The 15,127-nt window shown below is 33.5% G+C and overlaps 1 long non-coding RNA gene across 1 annotated transcript in view; it reads left to right on the top strand.

Moving 5' to 3' along the window:
- LOC142178499 (uncharacterized) overlaps window positions 1–13,925 on the top strand; it is a 31,725-nt gene extending 17,800 nt beyond the window's left edge. Inside the window, exons 3-4 of the long non-coding RNA XR_012706665.1 lie at window positions 1,921–2,061; window positions 12,614–13,925. This is a non-coding gene — a long non-coding RNA (uncharacterized LOC142178499). The remainder of the gene's footprint in view (window positions 1–1,920; window positions 2,062–12,613) is intronic.
- The last annotated feature ends 1,202 nt before the right edge of the window (window positions 13,926–15,127 follow it).

Below are 15,127 nucleotides of genomic sequence, written 5' to 3'. Positions count from 1 at the left end.
TTGAGTATGGTTCTAAAGATATGTGATATAGTTTGATACAAACCGTATAGAGAAATAGTAATACCTATGTTCTTGACTATGAGAATGAGAATAGTGAGCAAGAAGAATGAATAAGATAAAGTAAAACGAGCACAAAGGGATATCTTTCAATATGAGAAGTGACCTTTTGTTACAGTGTGTGAGACTGCTTTATGCTTACAAAGATTTTCCCTTTTATAGTAGAGGGATCCTACTTTATTTACAATAAAAAAAATATATAGTGAAGAACCTATGATGAATTGTCTCTTCCTCGATTCCCGTCAAGATTCTCTCCCTTAGTGCGATTGTAACGGCTCTTGTCTGCGAGCTCGATACTGGCTTGAACTCGTTATTGGGTCGAGCCCTCGGCTTTGGCTTGAGTTCAACCTTCGGGATGTAGCGCATTTCCGACCAGCCTCACGTTACCTTGCAGATCGATTTGGTCATGGGCTTGATAATAGCATCGAGCCGACTCCTCGATCAGTCTTTGGGACTCGAGGCTCGTTTGTACTGTCTTCGGAACTCATCCCAAAATCCCACTCCGGTTGCTTACCATTCGAACTCGATCAAACGTAAGAAGGCCGAAATCTATTTTGACCGTATACAAATATAAAAGGGATACTCATTTAAAACTTATTTGTATATAATTGGTAAATTGTATATGACCATGTAATTAAATTGAAACTTGAGTAGAGAGGGTAATAAGGTTTCAAATAGTGTATAGGAAGGAAAAAATCTCTCAAATCTTTTAATTAGTTTGAGTCACTGTAATTAGAATATGATAAAATACTTGGTTTTAGCCCACATGATCGTTGTTGACTATCAAAGAAAAAAATGAAGAAAAATATGCTGATTGTAGGATGATTAAGTCGAGGTTATGTTATATACCGTTTGTTTTGGCAAATATGCCACGAATTCAAATCCCGAGCAATTTATTTGTTTTGAAATAGTACATGCTCAAATTGTGTCTAGACAACTTGTACTACTGAGGAATATGAAATTGATTAAAAAATATGCAGAACTTCAAATGTTTTTCATTTTTAATTTTATCCGATAATATATGTAATTAATTAAGATGAATTTACATGGAGAGATATTAAGAGTAAAAATTCATATTGCTCTGAGGTTCTTGTTTGAAGTCGTTTATTTATTAAAATTATGAGTCTATTTATTGTCGCGACTGTTGTTATGAACAACAAGGTTACAATTTCAAAACCTCCGAATTAGTAGGGCAATCCTCGGAGTGAACTAAGGGTTTACAGGAGATTCAGAGGCTCACTCGGATAGTCTACTATACCATCATACCTCAAACCCGAAAAAGAAAAAGATATTAGGGCGCTTGAGAAAATTATGTCGAAGGAATTCAGGGAAACAACCTGTTACTTAGTGGGCGTTTGGACATAAGAATTGTAAAAATTTGAAAAAGTGATTTTTTTTTCAAGTGAACATGGTATTTGAAAATTAGAGTTGTGTTTGGACATAAATATAATTTTGGGTTGTTTTTGAATTTTTGTGAGTGATCTGAGTGAAAATTTTGAAAGACAGTTATTTGGAATTTTTTAATTTTTTGAAAAAATTCAAAATTCATTTTCAAGTGAAAATTAAAAATTTTATGGCTAAACACTGACTTCGAAAAATAGTGAAATTTTTTCGAAAAAAGGTGAAATTTGTTTATGGCCAAACGGGCTCTTAGTTGTTGTTGCATAAAATAAGAATTGAAGTTTCTCACAATATTCAAATACTAGAGGAATTTACTATACATATGAACTACGAGAGATTCTGTCTCTATACCCCAATCTTCTCTATATACTTTAATTCCCTTTCTTTCTTTGCTTTTTCTTTTCTGTTTTTGTACGAATATATCTAGAGGAAAACTAACTACTTTTATTAAATTTAATATAGCACGTTTGAACTTCAAAATCTTAAAATACCGAGAGGAGCTAGGGTTTGATCTCTGAGAGGAAGCAAGTAATCAATCAATCCACAGTTTTCAGTGCAGAGAATGATATTGACCTTAGACAACATCTATGACTGCGGTTTGAGGTAATTCGAAAGCATTTAGTAACTTTTACTAATTCTGTTATATCTATTACAGCACACGTGTTGTCGTATATGATTATGGTCGAATATGCCATTTCAAGTTACTTTAATGCATCAATTGATCATGCAAAGCAACTTAAAAAAAAGAAGGTTTTACTATTAACTTTTGAACGAGAATATAAAAAATAATTTTAAATTTGCATGCAAAGTAAGATGTGGAAATGCTTGGGAAAATTTTAAAAAGAGCATTTTTTATAAAGTTTAAAAAGAACATTCTTCTCTATTTCCAGCGTCAAGTAGGGCTTCCATTGGTAGCAAGTTTATCCCACGAAAAATGCGAATTTTCTTAAAATCGACCCTTATAAAAGACAAAAGATAATGTGACTGTCTCCAATTTCCTCGCATATATAAAATTGTGCTTGAGCTATACTTGAGCGGGTTAAAACAAATTATTAATAAATGTCTAGGGTTGCAGTACCCTGAAAATTTGATTGGGTCACTATAGCTTATAGGCGGATCAATATAGGTTAAATAATGGTATTAATCTATCATACCTAACTCAAAGTTGTTTAATTACCAAATTAAATCAATAAAACCTTTTTCTTTTATTTATCATTATATATAACCAATCAAACCTTTAAGAAATTTATCACTATATCATTTTTTGGGCTATATAAGCGGTTCAAATTGGCCCCAACTTTTGACATAGACTAAATTGCGTAAATTGAGGTAATCTTACGGAAATGTCCCAAATAAGTCATAACTTACCAACTTTTAGCCACTAATTATAGATTTACTAAAACTAGCCAAACACAAACAAAAATTAAAAACCCAAATAAATAAGGATTCTTTCTCTCCAAGAACCACACACAAAGATCTCCTTATGTGTTTTTAATCGTGATCAGCAACATTAGATGCACGATGGAAAGAAAATTTTATGAACGAGTAGCAAATAAGATGATGAAATACAAAAATATATATATACGTACCAGATTCCAAAATCTAAGCAAAAAGATATCTTTTTCAATGGGTATGGCTGATATTCATTGAAAACATATAGATGAGTCAATATACAAAATTTGAGTAAGATTGGAGGTGATTTGGACTGATTTGATATCAAAATTCATAGTTAAAATTGAGTTAAAAATATTCTTATGCGACACATTTATCAAACATGTATCACGCATGTATCTCACACATATGTATACATGGATATACATGTGATACGCATTTGATACAAATATGATACATATGTGATACATACATGATACACATATCATCTTTTTCCATGTTCATCTTCTACTTCGTATTTTCAATTCAAACCACTTCAAAACTCTCCCAAATCATCCCAAAATTGAGATTTAAACTCCTTAAGATGTTTTCAATCTATTCCAACAAAATTCACTCAAAAAAAGTAAAAAATTAATATTTCTTAGCTATAAATAGCTAATTAACCAATATTGATAATATGTTATGAATTGACTAATTTTTATACTAATTTACTTATGGACTGACATAACTGGTAAATTCTCTAAATTGAGCTACCACCGAATATATGTTTAACTCAACTTTCCCAACTTAGATGAATCAGACGTATTTTTAGAAAATTTGCACAAATTGCAGCTCAAAACAACACATTGCACTCACGTGTAACTAATATTTTTTGGAACAGTATATACTCTTATACATTATTATATAATATTTTTACACCGATATAAGCAATATATTTACCTTTGGATAAAAGTATATAATAGTGTATAAATATGTATAACTATTGTATAAAAGTATATAATAGTGTATAAACATATATAACTATTGTATAAAAGTATATAACAATATATACAAGTGTATGAAAGTAGCAAGCTAGAGTGACAAACTTCTTTTATGTTTTTCAGCTGCGATTGTTGTTTAAAAGCAGTCTAAATCTTCATAAAATGGCTTAAAATTTTGTAGACCACCTCCTTAGACTATCTTCAACAAGTTTAAATAACACCACTTCGAATATAATTTTGTGAAAATTATATTCGAAATTCAAACTTAAGTCTTCACACTTGTTCAATAATGGTGGGTAACCTTAATTTCTAACATGATTTTCGCCACCTAAATCTTAGATACCAGTTTCTAACCATGATTTGAGCTCCAAACACAATAATATATTAGAGTTTGTCAACTAACAATCAATATGACTCACAATTTTCAGATTCAACTTTGGAGGTATGAACTAAAAAAATTTAACAATGAAGATTTTGAGAGTTTCTCCTCCTGATCTGAATTGGAATACAAAACAATGATGAATACATTGCTTGCATAAACAAGGATAAATTTGTGAAGAAATTAGGCAAAACAACTCTAAAATCCAAGCAAAAAGAAAAGAATATAAGAGAAAAGGAGTAACAAATGCTTTGTTAATATATATTAGTTAAATAAAAGAAAAAATATTTCCAATTATACGCAAAATAAGCTAAATTAGGTATGATCTGAAAATATGGACCAATTATGGTTATAAACTTGGTCCAAGTGATATGGAGAGTAAAACTTCCAATTATTTATGAGCTAAATTTGGCATCCTAGGTTTCAGCAGAAACTTCAAACAGAGCTTCTAAATGACATTTTACACTTCCAAATTAGTTTTATCGATATCCGACTGTTTACGAGTCATTCCTCCTACTCCACCCAAAAAAGTACTCCATATTTTACTAGATTGGGATGGATGAATCCTTTTGTTGTGCTACTTTAGAAACGTGTTACAGCTTAAAAAATAGTACTAAAAGACAACGAATTACTATTAATTAATCAAAGCAAACAATCTTTTAGGAAAGTGACATGTACATATATCTTCCCTCACTTATCTCTTCAAAATTAAATATTCAAATTAAATATTAGGATTACCTAATATTTTCCATTTATAGCCACATGACTAAACTGCTGTCATGTCCAGATTAAGCAAAAGTACAATAGAAAATGGGAATCAATCCTGTTGGCCATTATAAAACAGTCAAAATCATTATTGCAATTCTTTAATTTTTGAGAATAATTTTTGTTACTAGAGTATACCTTAGTAAGACGTTTATCGAACTTGGCAAAGGAAAAAGGAAAAGAATATTGTCATTTCTTGATACAAAACCAAATGGAGAAGCGGAATAATGTCGGCCATCTATAAAACAGTGAAAATCAAAATGGGTTTTACTGTAGATCCTTATGAGTCCAATATATTACCAAAAAGGGTCAAATTTATCCTTAAACTTACAAAATGATTCAAACTTACCATTAGTTAATAATTGGAATTAGATATATCTTTATCATTATTAAAATAAGTTAGATTTGTCTTTATTAACTAACAAAAGAAATTTTCGACACCTGAAAGGCTGAAACTATATTACAAGGGAAAATCATCAAATTTACCCTTGAATTACGCAAAATGATCTAGATTTGCCCATGAACTTTAAAGAACATAATCATTGTCATCTCTTTATCCTCCAAGTTCAAATGAACCACCCTCAAGCCAGCTTTAATCGAACTCAAAACAATAATCAATTGTATAAGTCAGTTTACACCTCTGTCGGGACTCCATCGCACAACTCCATCTCGAATCCTTCTCGTATCACTAACTTGCGATGCCATATCTCTACGTCTGTTGGGAAAAATAATATCCAGCCAAGGAATAATGTCTACGGTAAATAACAATAACACAAGAGAGTAATAACGACATCAAATTTTTTAACGAGGTAAAATACAATATCCGAGTTGAACAATATAAAATCACTATAATATTACAACTTGATAGTGTCAAGAGACTACTACAACTTCGAAAGAAATAAACACTCTATATTTTAAACATCTCACTACAATATTACTCTCACTCAATATTTCTCTCAGAGACTATAATCTGTGGATTACTCTCTCAAACTCTCTCTGGCTTCTCTCGATTTTGATGTGTTTGATCTGAGAAGCAAATGTTTCTATTTATAGTAAGAGAACCACCCTCTTTAACCAATCAGATGCGCCGGTTTTGAAATTTGCAAGTTTGCAAGTTGCCAACTTATTTTGTCTCTGGTTGCAACTTGTTGCCAGCTTTCTCTTTTTATTTTATTTTGTTTGTTCAAACGAGTTCTACAAATCTCCCCCTTAATTTTAATTTTTCTTCTTCATTTCAAGTATTGATCTCAATCTCTGAAAATCTTCAAACTTGAGAGGCATGGTAAAAATATCCGCAACTTGATCATGAGATTTCACATACTTGAGCTCGACTTCCTTCTTGGCAATGCATTCTCTGATGAAGAGATACCTTGTATCAATATGCTTGCATCGATCATGATACACTGGATTCTTCGCGAGTGCTTGTGCGGATTTGTTGTCAATACAAATATCTGTAGCTTCAATTTGTGGCAAATTGAGCTCTTTCAATAATTTTCTTAGCCAAATAGCATGAAAGATAAAGGATGTTGCTGCAACATATTTGGCTTCACAAGTCGAGAGAGTAACTACAGACTGTTTCTTTAAACTCCAAGAAATAACAGAATCACCCAAGAAAAATACAGAACCAGTTTTGCTTTTTCTATCATCAATATCTTCCGCGTAATCACTATCACAAAATCCAACAAGGTTGAAATCACTAGAAGAAGAATAAAATAGCCCAACGTCAATCATACCTTTTAGGTAACGAAGAATTCTTCTAGTGACCTTTAAGTGAGTGGAAGTAGGAGCTTCCATGAAGCGACTTACTACTCCAACTGCAAAGAGTATATCTGACATGGTACAAGTCAAGTACCTCAAACTTCCCACAAGACTTTTAAAAAATGTGGGATCCGCTTTTTCTCCTTCATCAAACTTGGACAATTTTATCCCGCTCTCCATCGGTGTGTTCACGGGATTGCAATCGAGCACGTTGAACTTCTTCAATATCTCCTTCGTATAGCTTTCTTGAGAGATGAAAATTCCATCCTCCATCTGATTCACTTCTAGGCCCAAGTAGTATGACATGAGCCCTATGTCCGTCATCTCGAGCTCACGGGACATATCTTTCTTAAAAGCTTCAAACAAACTTGGGTTATTACCCGTAAAAATAAGATCATCAACATAAAGACAAACAAGCAAGATATCTCCATTAGTATGAACTTTAAGGTAAAGATTATATTCATGGAGACAACGAATAAACCTATTTTCTTGAAAATATATAAAGCTTTTTTCAACTTCAACATTGTATCTTCGAATTGTCTCCATGCGGGCAACAGGTGCATAGACTTCTTCATAGTCAATGCCTTGTCTTTTCTTGTAGCCTTTAGCCACAAGTCGTGCCTTGTATCTCTCCACATTTCCATCAACATTCTTCTTTGTCTTGTATACCTATTTCACTCCAATTGCTCGATGACCCGTGGGAAGAGTTGTTAACTCCCAAGTGTTGTTCTTCTCTATTGACTCGATCTCCTCCTCCATGGATTGTCTCCACTTTTTGTCTATAACAGCTTCATCAAAATTCATTGGTTCACTATCATCCAAGAGACAATATAAAAAATCAAAATTAATAACTTCTTCTGTGTCCTCATAGAGCTCTTGAATACTCCTTGTCCTTTGCGCTTGTTCATTTGAACTTTCTTAAGAAGAGGGGGATGCAACATTGATTGGAGAAGGAGGTGGAGTTGTATCCTGCACAGGTTCCACGGTCTCTGGCTCTTCTTCATCACCAAAGTATGGAAGAAAATTATATGAAATTTCTTCCTGATCTTCCCAATTCCATGCAATTCTTCATCAAATTCAACATCACGACTCAACCACCACCTTGCCGCTGCTTGGATTGTATAACTTGTAGCCTTTTGAACTCGTATCATAGCCAACAAACACATGCTTGACACTTCGATCGTCAAGCTTCGCTTTCCCTTGTTGTGGCACATGAGCATATGCTATGCTCCCAAAGATTCTCAAATGCTTTATACTTGGCTTTCCTCCACTCCATGCTTCTTGAGGAGTTTGATCTCTAACATTTCTTGTTGGAGACCTGTTGGTCAAATAAATTGCACAAGAAACAACTTCGACCCAAAATTCCTTGGGCATACTTTTAGCTTTCAACATGTATCTAGCCATATTAAGAATCGTTTGATTCTTTCTCTCTGCAATTCTATTTTGTTGTGGTGAATAAGGTACCGTTAGAGAGCGACGAATTCCATGAGATTGACAAAAGTCATTAAATTTTTTTGAAGTGAATTCGCCTTCTCTATCGGACCTTAAATCTTTTATTTCATAGCCACTTTCTTTTTTCACAAGTACTTTGGAATTTTTAAAAGCAGCAAAAGCTTCAGATTTTTGGTTTAAGAATTAAACCCAAGTCTTTCTACTAAAGTTATCAATGAAGAGCATAAATATTTACTTTTACTAAAGGAAGGTGTATTGATTGGTTCACACACATCAGTATGAACAAGCTGAAGCGGTTTGGTTGATCTTGACATGGACTCCTTTGGAAAGCTCCTCCTTGCATAGGATACCATCAATCAACCATCCCAATCAATTGTGTGAAGTTTGTCTTCTTGATGGTATCCTATGCACCATGTTCTTTTCTCCTATTGATTTGAGTGCTTCAAAATTTAAGTGCCCAAATCGCATGTGCCAACACCATGATTCATCTTGCATAATAGCCTTCAAACACTTTACATCAATTGTTTGAAGAATCAGAGAAAATAATCTATTCTTTGCCATATGCACTTTAGCAATTAGAATTCCACTTGAATCTCTAAGCCAGAGATGCATATTGTTTATGTGGATTTCATATTCCTTTTCAAGAAGTTGGCCCAAACTCAAAATATTACTTTATAATTTTGGCACATAATAAATATCTTGAATTAGCTTGTGACTACCATCTTTACAGGAGATCAGAATCGTACCTATCCCTTCAAATTGAATCTTTGAGGTATCTCCAAATGACACATTACCTCTCACCATTTTATTGATCTTCACAAACTTGTCTATGCATCCACACATATGATTGCTTGCTCCATTGTCCAAATACCACGAGCTACAATCATCCCTGTCTTCTCCTTGAGTGCCAGCAACAACGTTGGTTCATCTTCTTCTTTCTTGTCATCAACAAGGTTAGCTTTTTCTTCAACATTGCTACGACATTCTCAAGATTAATGGCCAAATTTATGACAATTATAACACTCAATTTTTAATTTGTCATACCTTTGTCCATTATTTTCTTGGTAGTAGCCACGTCCTCTTCCTCCTCTTTATCCACGGCCACGACCTCTGAATGTTTGGTGGATTTTAACTTCATTATTTAAGTTGTTACCATTACTTCTTCCTCTTCCATGACCGCCACGACCTCGTCCCTGTCCATTCCCTCGATAGCTCTTTTCACCTACATAATCCTTGAAGGATGCCTGAGTTTTAAGAAGTTTCTCCAATGACACTTCTTGTCTCCTCTTGATCTTTTCTTCATGGGCTTATAAAGAACCCTCCAATTTCTCCACCATCATAGAGTCTAAATCTTTAGACTCCTCAATAGCACACACCACAAAATCAAATTTAGGTGTTAAAGTGCGAATGATCTTTTCTACCACATGGACATCTTCTATGTCCTCCCTGTATCTTCTTAATTGATTCACAACAGCCTTCACTTTTGAACAATAATCCGAAATGCATTCGGATTCTTTCATTTTTTAAACTTCAAAATCAGCCCTTAGAGTTTGAAGTTTTACCTTCCTCACCTTGTCAACTCCTTGAAAATATTTTTGTAAAATCTCTCAAGCTTCCTTTGAGGTAATAGCATCTGTCACTTTCTCAAACATAGCATCATCCAAACATTGGTGGATGAGCGTGAGGGCTTTTTGATCCTTCTTCCTTGTCTTTGTCAAGACATTTTTTTTATTTTGAGGCAGATCTTTCTCATTACCGGGTTTTGCATACCCTCAATCTACAATTTTCCATACATCCTGAGAGCCAAGAATGACTTTCATACGTAGACACCATTTCTCATAATTATCTTTTGTGAGACAGGGGTACTGAAAAGACATCGGATCATTATTCGCCATGGCTTTGATACCACATTGTTGGAAAAAATAATATCCCGCCCATGAATAATATCTACAGTAAATAACAATAACACAAGAGAGTAACAACGACACCAATTTTTTTTTAATGGGATAAAATATAATATCCGAGTGGAAAAATATAAAACCACTATAATATTACAACTTGGTAGTGTCAAGAGACTACTACAATTTCGAAAGAAATAAACACTCTTTATTTTAAACACCTCACTACAATATTACTCTCATTCAACATTTATCTCACAGACTACAATCTGTGGATTACTCTCTCTAACTCTCTCTGGCTTCTCTCGATTTTGGTGTGTTTGATCTGAGAAGCAAATGTTTCTATATATAGGAAGAGAACCACCCTCTTTAACCAATCAGATGCGCTGGTTTTGCAATTTGCAAGTTTGCAAGTTGCCAACTTGTTTTGTCTCTGGTTGCAACTTGTTGCCAGCTTTCTCTTTTTATTTTATTTTATTTATTCAACTGAGTTCTACAACATCAACCTCATTATTCTAAAACAAATCATAGGTATACAAAATTCAGCTCCTAAATCATATGCAGTATTATGGAGGTCGAGATGATATTTTGTATGAGAGAGATTATCCGAATAGGGTAACTTTTGAGTGAAACTTTTGTGTATTCTTTGTGAATGTCATAGGAGTGAAAAACAGTGGAGGAGTAACGGTGGTCTTCGAGTTGTACTTTCGAAAGTGAAGAAAATCAATTGTTATGGTGGTGATCGATATAGAGGGTTTGAGAGAGGTTGACTGCAAAAATGGGTGGTCAAATATATATATATATATATATATATATATATATATATATATATATATATATATATATATATATATATTATATCATCAGCAACTAATTTAGTTATTTTCCCATGTAAAAAAGCCAACATGTCAAAAAGTTTTTTCTAGTCAATAAGGACAAATTTAGCCCCCTATTGTTTTTACGTCAAAGGTATATCCAATCCTAACTATTAGTGGAGAAAAAATCATTTCACAAAGTTCAGGGCAGATTTTGGACCTTTTTCCTTTTTAGAGTAATATAATATTTAAAGATTATTAGCTCGATTACTATAAATTTGCACCAAGCAAGGCCCATTAAACAGGAAATATCTTATATTTCAAGACCGAACCTAAGATTTTTGGTAAAATGTGCAAATTCTCATCTATTCTATCACATTTCCTAGTAACAAACTACCAATCATGCTTACTAGAAATGCTTCTTACTTAAATTAATCAACGACATATGAAAAATAAAACATAAAGAGAAAAGAGAAGCAAACACAAGCTTTAATAAATTATCTAATTTCACCATTCTAACCTAGAATTTCACATCCAGAATTTCAAAGTGTTGGGTGCATGAGTCTGTTCATCTCCTGCACAGTCAAATAAATATAAAACTCTGATGTAGAATTAATAAATTCAAGATAAATACTTTTTATATTATAAAAACACACACATATTTGATTTGAATGTTCCACAATGATAACACGCACACTAGCTCCTCTAGATCCTAAAGGGGAGCTATGTGATATTACCCCTTTTTAGAAAATTGTATAACTGAACATAGTTAAGTATAACTAATTCACTTAAACTAACATTCTTCGGTTTGAAAACAAAGTTACAACAAGTACTCATATGGAAGATATAAACGTCGATATCATAAAAGAAATCAAATTAAGTTATTTCGACAAGGTCAGTCACTGGATAAGGAAGGAAGCACACTCAAAAGTGAATTTATAGGTGGACTTTTACCTTTATCAAATGTGAGATCATTTTTATTTTCACTACTGGTTATAGTTCAGTGGAGAATTGCCATGAAAGTATAGAGGAATAATAAGCTGTGAAGATTCATAATCAATTAAACCTTGACATTTTAGTGATTTTTAAATCCTTTCAGGAGGAAGTAAAAAGAGAATCAGGGGTATACCTTATTTCTCTAAAATTATATTTTCTAATTGGTCTAATTCCTTCCATTATTTATTTCTATCTAATTTTCTGGTAAATAATAAGAAGAGGGTGTTGAAGATACTGATAAGGATCATGAATAGAGTTAGTGATTGATAATGATTGAGTCTATTCTATTACTTGTAGCAGTTACACTATGACTCTTTATTTGCATGCATTGTAGCTTAGATAGGACTCCAAAATGTATAGAACTCCTCAAGTATAATCTGTATAAATTGGCTCACAAGTGTGTAAATGATATATCAACAAAAGCAATCTCCTTCTACTCGAATTCTACTGTATTTCTCAGTATTGTATCGGAGTAGTAGTAAGATGTGCCACACAACAACCTTCCCAGATCCTTCTACTAAAAACTAAAGGCCCCAACCTCATCCTCTAATGTCCCCTTGTCACTATCAACATCTTCACTACATCACCTTATTGTTGCCTGTCCAATCAAACTTAAGCCCATTAATTATTTTATATGAAGAACACATATGTTACAACTCACGCAGGCCATAGAAGTAATCAATGAAAGCATTCCTGATGTAAGTGATTTCGCTACTGCAGGGGATAGTGCATTGGCTGCTAAAGCCAGTAGTGGAAAAGCAGTTGATGATGACTAGGAGGAGAAGGATGTATTTCTAAGGACTTGGATTTCAGGAACCAAGACTAAAGAGAGCATATATCTTATTATAGGATACTCAACACCCAAGGAGATGTAGGAATGCTCAGAGGAAGCCTACCTTCAAGCAACTAAGGACGAAGAGTTCCAACTTAAATAACAGTTGCAAAATATTAAGTTGGGAACAAAAACTCTTGATGAATATATGAAGGAATTTAAGGGCATCTGTGATGGACTTGCATCCATACATAAGCCAATTGATGAAGACAACAAAGTTATTAACTTTGTCAGAGAAACAGGTCCTAAATATAGAACTTTTAGGACAGTGATGCTACTTAGAGGCTTTGACATGAGAGAAGAGAAGAAGAAGAAGAAGAAAAAGAAATGCCTCAACAAAACTACAACATGGCATTTACTGCACAAAGAGGTAGAGGTCAAGGAAACTTTAATCAGAAGAGAGGCAACAACAACTTCAATTCAAGGGGTAGAGGTTTCAGGCCTACTGGTCAAGGCAACACTAACCAGAATAATCAAACTGTGCAATCTACAAATTCTGAAAAGGGAAAGGTTTTCACTGATGCTTGTCAAATTTGTGGTAGAAATAACCTTACTGCCTTGAAATATTTTTACAGGTGGGACTATTCCTATCAATATGCAGAAGATCTTCTATAAGCTTTAGTAGTTGTTAATCTACAAAACACTGCTGGTGAGAATGATACAATGTATGTGAATTCTAGTGCAATTTTCCATATGACCAACTCAACGGGGAATTTATCCAGCCTTCAGACTTACAAATGGAACATGCAAGATAGTCGTGGGGGATAGCTCACAATTAGCAATCACACATGTGGGAAATACCGTGGAGTCAGGATTGAAAGTTAAGGAAATGCTTGTTGTTCCTAATATAAAAAAGAATCTTCTGTCAGTAGACAATTTTTGTACTCTTGAGTTTGATGATTCTGGTTTTCTTGTTAAGGACAAGAAGTCGGGGAAACCAATGACCAGGGGAGATAAGAGAGGAGGACTATATGCATTAGAAGATAACAACATCTATGCCTTGACTGCATCACAGGATTGGAAGAAGACAGATAGTATTTAACATTCTAGATTGGGGCACCCTAGTTTAAAGTCTTTAAAGTTTTTGAGTAGCAATAAATCTATTGATATTAGAAGTTGGAATAAATTGCCTACTATTTGTACCAGTTACAAGTTAGGAAAAAGTTGTAAGCTTCTTTTTGAATTGAGAAATAAAATTGAGAAGGGAACTTTGCATAAAATTCATAATGATATCTGGGGTCCAGCTTCTGTTCACACTACTAGAAATTCGGTAAAAATTGACAAACGTTGGTCGGTAATGGCCAAAAATCAATCAAAACGCGACCATTTACATGTGGACGGTATTTTTGTGGTCGGAAAGGAATACCGACCAAAGTTGGTTGGAAATTACCGACCAAAGTTGGTCGGTATTTTAATTATGTAATAAAAAATTCACCATCTGGGAATCGAACCGGGGTCTGTACTGTGGCAGAATACTAATATACCACTAGACCATTGGTACATTTTGTTTTAAGACTGTCTTTTATTTGATTTATACTCTTTAATTATATTTTCGCACGAAAATAACCGACCAAAGTTGGTTGGTTTTATTAAAAAGTAAAATTACCGACCAAAGTTGGTCGGTTTTTTTAAATGACCCGCCGAATTAACCGACCAATTTTGGTCAGATTTTTTAATATTAATTTTTATTTATTTTAATTGAAAAACCGACCAAAGTTGGTCGGTTTCTTGAAACATAAATTTTACGGGACTCAAAAATAGTTTCTCGTATTTTTGCACCAAAGAAAACTGACCAAAGTTGGTCGGTTTCGTAAATTTTTTTTTTTTTTGAAAAACCGACCAACTTTGGTCGGTTTTTGCCGAATTTCTAGTAGTGTCAATCTTCTCTGAGATATTATGTGATATTTGTGGATGATAATAAAAGATACACCTGGTTTTATCCCATGAAGAAAAAATTTGAGCTCTTTGAAAACTTCCTTAAATTCCAGAAAATGGTACAAAGAGAGTTTTCAAAGACTATTAAAAAATTTCAAAGTGATGGAGGTGGTGAATTCATCAGTAGTGAGTTTGTTAAGCATTGGAAAAATGTAAAATTATTAGGTGAATATCTTGTCCTAATATCCCTGAACAAAATGAAATTTCTGAGAGAAAACACAAATATATAGTGGAAACTGGCTTGATAATGTTGTTTCATGCTAAGAAGACTCAGTTTTTGTGGGTTGAAGCTTTTCTAATGGTTGTATTTTTAGTAAACATGCTACACTCATTAACAACAACAATAACGAACCCAGTGTAATCTCATAAATGAGGTCTGGGGTAGAAAGTGTATACGCGGACCTCACCATTACATTATAAAGATAAAGAGGTTATTTTCGATAGACCCTCGACTCAAAGAACAATGA

Source organism: Nicotiana tabacum, chromosome 24, assembly GCF_000715075.1.
Source record: "Nicotiana tabacum cultivar K326 chromosome 24, ASM71507v2, whole genome shotgun sequence".
Taxonomy (NCBI): domain Eukaryota; kingdom Viridiplantae; phylum Streptophyta; class Magnoliopsida; order Solanales; family Solanaceae; genus Nicotiana; species Nicotiana tabacum.
This window is presented reverse-complemented; position numbering and strand designations above follow the sequence as displayed.